Source organism: Mastomys coucha, unplaced genomic scaffold (genome assembly GCF_008632895.1).
Source record: "Mastomys coucha isolate ucsf_1 unplaced genomic scaffold, UCSF_Mcou_1 pScaffold7, whole genome shotgun sequence".
Classification (NCBI taxonomy): domain Eukaryota; kingdom Metazoa; phylum Chordata; class Mammalia; order Rodentia; family Muridae; genus Mastomys; species Mastomys coucha.
The window spans coordinates 105,526,796-105,536,863 of NW_022196913.1; the positions used below are offsets into that span (position 1 = coordinate 105,526,796).

General features: G+C 36.9%; 1 long non-coding RNA gene across 3 annotated transcripts; it reads left to right on the forward strand.

Moving 5' to 3' along the window:
• The first annotated feature begins 439 nt into the window (after positions 1-439).
• Positions 440-9,771, forward strand: LOC116081956. 3 transcript variants are annotated; one of them, XR_004115121.1, is made up of 3 exons: positions 440-505; positions 9,323-9,438; positions 9,541-9,771. It is a non-coding gene; the product is annotated as an uncharacterized LOC116081956 (long non-coding RNA). The 3 variants fall into 3 exon arrangements; XR_004115119.1 differs by lacking the exon at positions 440-505 and adding an exon at positions 1,210-1,252; XR_004115120.1 differs by lacking the exon at positions 440-505 and adding an exon at positions 7,772-7,832.
• The last annotated feature ends 297 nt before the right edge of the window (positions 9,772-10,068 follow it).

Below are 10,068 nucleotides of genomic sequence, written 5' to 3' on the forward strand. Positions count from 1 at the left end.
CACAAAAACTGCATCCATAAGGCTCCTGTTCCAACTGGTAGGCACCTCCTGGGAAGAGAGCTTTTTATCTCCCAGCAATTGGTTGCTGCTTATGCAACCCTAGAAGAAGCCTTGTGAATCTTGTGGCTTTTTGAACTGTACAAGTTTTCTGACCATTCCAAGCATCTAAGATTCTCTTACCTCCCCGAGTCTTCAAAAATTCCATCTTCCTTACAGGAGGGAATGCTTCACTTCAAACTAACTACATACTATTTTCTCCATTTAAATATTTTTTGTGCTTTATTTTCAAAGCCTCCTCTTGTTTATTTGTATTGTTCTGGTGCTGTTACTATGTCCCTTGATAGTTTAGAATGCATGCTGCTGTCATCGATACCAGCATCAACTCGTATTCTTGAGGCTTAAAGATGACCTCTTCCTCTACAGTAATATTGAAATAAGTCATCAATTATTTCTGCTCATCAAGGCTCTTTAATGCAGTCCCCTAGAGATTCCTTTTAACTTAAGGGTAAGAATTAAGAGCCGTTGTATTAGTCCTCTCTTATTAGTCCTCTCTGGTACATTTCATGCTTTGGAGTTTCACTCACGGGAGTTTGTTCTCACTGACTTATGCATTCCCCGTTGTAGCATGTGACTTTCATTTCAGAATGTTTTGGGCATTTATGCTATTATTCCCAGACTTTAGGGAATTACATAGTTCTCTCTCTTCTCTCATCTTTCTTGCTCCTTACTCAGTTTTATTCCTCCTATGTCTTGAGGTCTTTCACTTGATTGACTTGGTATTTGATTAGTTTGTACTTTAGCATTTCCTCCAGCTGAGGGGTGTGAATGTTATGCTCTCTGAACCTATGGGTGTCTTCCCCACCAACAACTAGATCTCCTTGCTGTGTCTGGGTAAGAGTTCATTCACAGAGCAGCCAGACAAAGCCTCAGCTGTAACTTGGTGCTGAGAGTCAGAAGCCCTCTTCCAGTTGGATGTCTTTATTTTTATGTTTCCCTTTCTATATGGAAACTTGTAATGTTTTCCCTTTGTCTCTGAGGTTAACAAAAAAAAAAAAAAAAAAAAAAAAAAAAAAAAAAAAAAAAAAAAAACGTTGCCAGAATCCTGGCTTGGTATATGCAGATTTACTCTATTATCAGTCATGCGTAGAACTTTAGGCTTTAGAACTAAGACTTTTTTTTTGTCTTGACACACTGTTCTGTTGTTACCCCCTTTCTATCTCTTATTCTTCTGTTAATAGCAGTAGCAGCATATGTAAGTTAACCCCATCTTCATTTTTAACTTTTGTTTCACCATTGTATTTTCATACCATTTTATGCTGGGGTAAGATCTTTCTTCTACTTAGTCATTCAGATTCTTAAAAAGAAATGCATTCTCCTCCAGGTATCAATTCTATTCATTTAAAAAATATTCCTATACAAAATTCAGTTTCATTACCCTTAATTCTATATTTCTGAATTTTTCTGTTTTCTAAGATTTATTTGTAAGTCTTTTTTAATGAAAGTACATATATGCAGAATGAAGAAAAATTTTAGTCTTTTGAGGCACACCCTGCCCCAGATAATATGAAACAATACCATGTTCTGTTCTGCTATCTTGTTTATATGTTCCTCTGTTAATAAATATCTTCATTATGACTTTATGATCTTTTCTTGCTTTTATGCTTTGTGTGTGTCTTCCCATTTAGAATAGCCCTGGTCACAGTGCTTAAGTGGATCACTGCCCATAGTATTCTGCTAGCTTTGTTCATGCATCAACTATACTTCTTTGGTCATGCACTCAATGCCAGTGAATTTATAAAATATACTATATAAGGTGCCTCTAAACACAAACATGCAATGAGCATACTGATGAATTGATAAAAGTTCTGCTTGTCCATACAATACCAGGAACTTAACAGTTAACACCCAGGCATAATGGTTCAACACTAACTGTTCACAGCTATTCTGTAAGAAAACTACCTCCAGTAATGGAAGTCAACTGCATCTGCTGCTCTAATGTTTTTTTCTCTGCTGAAAGCAATCTTAGATGCTATTATTCTGTTCTCATCCTTAAGTTGCCCATCTTCTCAGCATTTGCTTTGCCAGTTGATACCCTCTCAGAGCATCTGTTTGCACTTCTTTCTTTGATCTAGTAAAACCCCCTTAGTGGTTTGCCACTGTTGATCATTCAGTCCATGGGGTCAGGTTCAGCTATCAGTATCTCAGATTTCATCCTTAGAGAGGAGAACAGGACTTTGCTGGTTATCTCAGACTAATTATAACCTACCAGGGTCAGCCAGAATGAGGACTCAACCCACTTTGTCTGCTTCTATAAGCCTGTTGTATGACCAGCAGATCATCAGGTCTCTCTGTAGATTCATGTCTCAGTTTCTGAGCCTTTTAGTGACCCTAGATTTCCATAGGTCATATTCTCTATACTCCATAACTATGGAGTTCGCTCACCACTTTGTAGATCCATTTAATCTGAACTTGGGGAGCATAAATCCTTCAGAGTCATATGTTTTCAGAGGGATCTTTGTGTCCCCATGATTTTCTTGCCCTTATCAGGCTCTGCCTATCTGATAATAAGTTCACAGACGGGACAGGCCTTTAAGAGTTGAGAAGAGGACTTGGCTCTAGTTTAAAGTTGACACTTTTCTAGAATTATATTCTGAAGTATCCATATATTTTGTGTATCCATAAATGTCATTATATTTGATGAACTCTGTTATGCTCTCTGAACAAATTATTTGGCAGTGTTGAACTTGAATTAAATTCCATCACATACTTTGTACTCCAGATGTTGTCACCAGAGATGTCCTTCTCACAATGGCTGTTATTCCTAACACTGCTGTGCATAACAGTGTGGGCAGATTGGTTTATCACTTCTTTATTTATTGGAGACTTGCTTATATCACATGGAAGCAGCTGAACTCTGTAATTATGAGCATTCAAAGGGAGGAATTTCCATAAATACCATATGTTTTCCTAACACTGCTTCAGATGCGGCTCACCCATGAGTTTTCATATTGCATTTGAGAAACACTTCTATTATTGTACAGTCTATTATTCTCAGAATGAGGGAAATGAAGACACATTTTCTGGTCCATTAACTCTTGTTAGCTCTCCAAAAATCAATAGATTCGCTGATGCTACATAGTCTTCCATTTTGAGTATCCAATTCCAGCATCCCTCACAAACTATTTTTCTATCCTTTTGCTTTGTTAGTTTTAATTGATGTTAGTATGATGTACCTGATCACCTGCTTCTTCTTCTATTTTTATGAGGCTTATTTTTACCTGTGAAGGATTTTTAAATATGTTTGTTTCATTTAAATGCAGTACTTGTAAACATGGTACACACTAATCTTATAAACTCTCCTCCAATGAACTGTATTTGGTTCTTATTTCACCATCAAGTATATTTTTTTAAAACTTCAAGATTTGATTTGAACATCCTAGAAACATCAGTTCATACCTACTAAAACCAATATGTGTTAAATATTCATGAATTTTGGAAAAACATTTAGCTTGTTAAACATCTGATACTTTGACAAGGGTGCTTGATTTAACGGCAAAAGGCTAATGTTAAAATTTCTTTCCTGTTGAGGAATTTGTTGATTCTTCAGCTTCAAGATTTAGAGTTTGTGACTTCATATCTATGAATTTTGAGCCTCTCATTTTAGATCAGAAGTTCTCAACCTGTGGGTCATGAAAATAATTCTATGGTTGGGGGTTGCCACAACATAAGGAATTGTATTAAAGGGTCAGAGCATTAGGAAGGTTGAGAAGCACTGCTTCAGATAGAGATGTGCTTACTAACTTTGCAGTGTTCTACATCTTCACAGGAGGAAGTGACTGGCTCATGATAAACAATGAATTTGAATTTTAAACCATGAAGAAAGTTTTATTTATAGTGTGTGAGGCAAACATAAACTTTCAGAAGAAAGTTCAGCCTGCCTAGGACAGGAAAACACTGAAATATTTAAAGAAACCCTGTTAGGACAGAATATTATTTACACACAGTATTTCTGGTCATTGGATTATCACGTCTGCCTTATCTCTAGTTCAGAAATAGTTCCTTGTCCATTTCCCTATTACATTTCCCATAACTATGTTTCTTCTAAATTATGTAACCTTTCTTTGAAATTATCTAAGAACTTGGATATCATTTTTTTCTAAATAAGATTTCTCTTTGCTCAAATTCCTACTTTGAGGAACTGGGGAAGAAGCATCAGGAAGTTGGAAGACAATGAGAATTCTGACCAAAAAATAATTAAGGAGAGTTGCCTAGAAATTATAGACATGTCTTTACACATGCATATATAGCACATATATTTGTATAAATGTATACATATGAGTGTATATAATTCTTTAAAATGCAATACATTTGTCAATGCTGAAATTAAATCTGGCTAGAATAACTCCAGTACTACCTGAAAACAGATGGCATGTCCACCACAGTGACTGGAGAGAGCTTGGTGAGAAACTGTTTGTAGAAGTGTGGGCAGGATGGGTTGAGAAACCTCCAGGAATGGGAAGCATCTGGTAGACTAGCCACATTCACAGTACCAATCACATGAGACAGCAAAGTCTATCCTAATGACTGTGTGGGAGGACCTCATCAGGGAAAGGGTTGTGACCAGGGATGGAGACAAACAACTTTGGTTGCAGAGGGGAAATATGTATTCTTCCTTCCTGGTGATTTTTAGGCACCACCTCTCAACCAAATGTCCTTCTTTATGACATATCTATATACACACATATATGGTCATATATACATATATGTCATACACACACACACACACACACACACATTTGGCTTTTTGAGGCAGGGTTTCTCTGTGTATGCTTAGCTGTCCAGGAACTCACTCTTTTGGACCAGGCTGGCCTCAAACTTAGAGAATCATCTGCCTCTTTCTCCTGAGTTCTGGAATTAAAGTCATGCACCACCATTGCCTGGCTATGAAATGATATTTTTGTTACAGGTTGATACTTGATTGTATTCATAAATGACCAAAATAGCTATTTTATGAGTACAATTTAAAATTGTATAAACTAGTTAGCCTATAAAACACTTTATACATCTGGCCACATCCACCAAGATGTTCTTCTCTCTATGAAGTACAGGCTTGCATCCTAGCCCACTGACTCCAGATTCAGAAAACCAGTTCTTTCTCCTGGAATTTTGTGCCATCAACACCAAATGCAGGGACTTATCTCTGTAATTGCTTTGAGTGACTGCTTATGACTCATTAGTCAATTGCCAACAGAACTGATTAATATAAACAGATCTTTTGAAAAACATTCTTGCTTTTGAAAAGTAGATATTGATCACAAAGATGTAGTTTGTAGTTCAGAAAAATTAAAAAATTAAACACACACAAAAAAATCCCCAAAGAAGATGCATTCTGATGACTCATGTATTAAAACAAGCTAACATGTTTTAAGGAGCTGATAAATGACAGGCATGGGGGCAAAGCTTTGACCTTTACCATCAGTGAGCAACTGTCAGTCTGCTGTTCATACACTCATCTTCCTTCGCTCGTCTCTCTTGCCAACCTCTGCCATGTTCAAGAAATGATCTGAGAGAGACTGTTGGATCTATTTTCCATCCTCAATCTTAGCAGTGGAAGGATTCAAATCTTATTACCTACTTTGCATATGAGACAATAGAAATGACCTGGAGATTAGCTTTCATTTTCACCTATGATTTTAAAATTTAGAAGAGTTGGAATTAGACACTGATTAATTTTGAAATATTTCTTTGAAAAAACCCCTTTACATATAGTGTGACCTCTATATAAAATTCAAATGTCAAACTGCTAGAATATGAATCTCTAAGAAGTTTTGCCTGCTTGACTGGTATCCATATCTCTTGTTTCATTATCAGCCTTCATGTGATTTGACAGGTCTGAGAACTATACCATGTCTAAAAGGATGGAACTGAGAGTAGAGCCTGGCCTGTCTCACTGTTCTCAAATCCTAATGATTATAGATATTATTTCTGAGCTCTAGATCACAGCCAACTGGGAATAGTAAACGGATTTTTGAGACAACTGATGACAATTAGAGGGTGTTGTATTTTAGGGTGGTGCAAAGGGGTGAACAGTAGATTCCAGTTTATGCAGAGAACTGGCTAAGTCATCTAGAAGGCCACATACAACTGCAATTTCATTTTTCATCATTATACCTTGAAAGAGCCCATGCAGCCTTGAGGACCATGGTTGTCACATTCAGACTACACTGGTCTGTGGAGTCTTCTTGTACATTTTCCTTTGACTAAAGCTGCTACTAAGAGCTGCACTGGGGAACCAGAATGAGTTTTTTTTCCATGTGGACCATATCGGACTTGCTTTTATTGCAAAACTACACATACTTTTTATGCCTGTCCTTTATCACACCAACATACTTTTATGGGCTTTTTGATATGAAGAAGATTCTGTGGCTACATATTTGAGATCTGAAGAGAGCTGTAGCTCAAAGGAAACTAGATGATGTGTCAAAGTGACCTCTGCAATACTCTTTCAAGCAACAAGGTGTTTAAAGATGTTATTAAAATATCAGTCCAGAAAGGCACCAATATTGTAGAAATGAAGCCCCTTCTAGTCTTTATGTCATTTATGAGATACACAGCCTTTAAAAAATTATAATTCCTTTTCAAAAATTTATTTCATTTAATAAGACAATAAATTGGTCATTATGTCTACCCTAATGCATTAACATATCATGAAGTGTGGGGTAAATTCTAAAGTGTTGAATAGTAAGATAAATTGTTAATTTTCCATGACTTTGGTAGAAAAAAATTAGAGCACATGTTTACTCTTGGTTCCTGGAATGATAGAATAAAGAATAGCTTGGGAGAGTGGGTACATTTCAAATAATATGAGCAAAGTTTAAGAATTTTCTCAAATTATTAGTGTGTGTATATGTGTGTGTGTGCATGCGCATGAGTGTGTGTATATATGTATGTATGTGAATGTGCAAGTGAGTATTTGTATGTTATCTCTGTGTGTGAGTGTATGTGTATGTGTGTGTGTGTGTGTGTGTGTGTGTATCAATGTATGGCATGTGAGTGGGGTATATGTGTGTGTGTGTTGTATGTGTGTGTGCAGGTGCACATATGAAAGTCAGACAACTTTTTAAAAATTTTTATCTATCTATCTATCTATCTATTTATCTATCTATCTAAATATCCCAAATAACTTTTGAAAAAAAGTTCTCTGCTTCTATCTTGTAGGCTTTGAACTCAGGTTGTCAAGCCTGTGCTCAAGCAATTTTACCCACTGAGCATCTTAAAGACCCAGTTTAGCAGATTCTTTTTTCTACATCTCCATTGTGTACCAAGAGATTTTTTCACCATCTCTTATGTCACCAGCCATGATTGAGCTGCCCAGTGACACCCACTTTCTCCATCTAGGCCTCACTTCCCAAGATTTCTAGGATTTTCCCAAAATAGTGCCACTCTCTGGAGTCTAGGCACAAAAACATGAACTAGGGTGAGGAGCATTTCAGATTTAAACCATAATATTGTGGTTGAGTCAATAACCCCATAAACCTAAGAGTTAGATTTTCCACAAAATAAGAAACGACCACAGACCATGAATTCCATGAACACCATGGAAGTCTTTTGCTAAGAAATGCCCATTTACATATCTTAAACACAACTTTCTCAGATTCTTGTTGACAACTTCTAGATTTCCTATTTTTCAGTTTCTGCTACTAAAAAATGACTCACATGACTTAACAAGCTTGACTTTTCCTTCTTCCCTTCCTTATTGCTTTATTCTCAGCAGAAACTCTGCCCTGAGCTAAAAGGAACAAGAAGAGCATAGGGCTCTGCAATTTAAACAAGTAAGAATTAAATATTTATTAAATACCAGCTACATACGTAAGCACTTTCCATACAATATTCCAAGTATTCTTCACAATTATATAGGTCAAATCGAATTGCTCTTACATTTAAAGATGATCATAGAAGCAGAGGGCAAAAAAAAAATGGTATTCTCTTTCACACATCCAGGGTAAGTAGGCACAAGACTCACCCATATATATCGTTTGAGAACACTTATTTTTCTCTAATGTGGTAGGAATACTTGATTCTTACATGAGATCAACTTAATGTCAGATCAGCAAGATTCTAAGAACATTGGCTCTCCAAGAGGGAGTCACCTGGGCTCCACAGAGAGAAGATGTTTGGGTGTCAATGGGGAAAGATGCCTGGGCTGAACTGATTGACAAGAACTGAGATCCACTAAGGGGAAAATGTCAAGAGTCCACTGGGGAGGATGCCTGGGCTACAGTGGGGGAAGATGCCTAGGTTGTATTGGGAGGTGATGCCTAAGAGTCATTTGAGTATATGCCTAGACTCTATTGGGTGAAGATGCCTGAGTGCCACTAGGAGAGATACCTGGCACCATTGGGAGGAGAGACATAGATTCTGTTGGGAAGATATGCGATCCACTGAGGGAGATGCCTAGGCTCTACTGGGAAAGGATTCCTGGACTCTACTGGGGGAGGATGCTTGTCATCCACTAGGAGATAACATGGTTATTTTGAAAAAAAAAATGCATACTCTGTCAGATGCAAAAAAATCTTTCACAACACTGTAATATTATCTATGCGTGTCTATAGTGTTGGACTTGACACTTGCTCAATTTGTTAGATTAATGGACTCATTCAAATATCATTGGCCATAAACAGTGGGGAACTAATATGCTAAGCTCTCTACAGAGGGGTTTTCAGGGGACTTTTCTTATCATCAATGTGTCATGACTGATGCTTGTTAGTAAGATTGGAAGCCTTGTGCTCAAGGACCTTTGGTTCTCTGAGGAAGCCAGTCTGTGAAACCAAGGTGCCATTATGGCCAATCACTGTCTTATCCAGCAACATAAACTGGAAATTGTTTCCCATGTGCTGTTCATGACAACTTATGGTTGGCCACCTGTCTCTGTTTTATTGCCTATTAATCTTTAAGATTATACTAGCTGGCAGCATAAAGCCACCATTTGGAAGCCCCAGTATGTTAAAGAACAGTAGCCCCATAGACCCTGCCAATTTCAATTTCTTTAATGTTTAGGGTCATTAAGTGGAAGAAAGACAACTACTTCAAAGTCATTATCTTCCAGTATTCTGACCCAGCAGCAGCTGTTCTTGGCTGCTGTGGTTCAATTCTTCAAAAAGACACAGTTCTGTTCTTGAAGAGCTAGGCTTGACAAACTATCATAACAGTTTTCAAAATGGAAATGCAAACATGCTATGTACACATGACCTTCCTTTTTTCAAAATTAGTCTAGAGGTTTATGTCTTTAACCAGTGCTGCTATGTTTTGTGTTTTGTGTTAGTCACTGAGGAGGAATGTGAGAGAATCAGAAATGGAGCTTCTTAATCAAGAGAACAAGCAGTCTATGTGTATTCATAGGAATCACCACAAACTATCAACTAAGTTCAATGAAATCAGGTAAGCATGGAGTTTCTTCTGTGCATTCTTATATTTTAACTGCTTAATACATATGGTTTTGTTTTCAGCTCTTACTATTTTTTTTTTTTTTTTATAATCCAGGGATCTCACTCTCAAGCTCTAATGTTGAGATGAGGACAGTCATCCTCCACAAGCAGATGGCATCAGGTACTTCGACCTGAGCATAAAGGAGAACCTGTATCATTATTGAAACAGATTGTTGTATATCTAATACTGATTGATAACTGATCAGTGTGTGTTACAGTCATCTGTGGTTTACTTCAGATGTTGCCTTGACTTTTTATGATTTTTAATACAATGCTTCTCAAGCTACTCATGAAAAAAAAATCCTTCTGTTAGGATTAGGCTCAAAAATTATTACTGATCTTTCTTGTTTATGTGGTCCCATATTTATCAAATCCTCAAGGTTGAATTTTTTTTCATGTTCCCTTGGATTACTCAGGTTATGACTTTTCACCTCAAAATGATTTGGCCCCTGTTTCAGAGTAAGAAGTTCAGAAAAGTAAACCTTGGTCATCATCAATTTTTAATATTAATGGAATTGAAATCTCATAGGGTAGCTAGGGTATGAAAGACAGAAAGAATAAGAGAATCACGATTATGAACCAT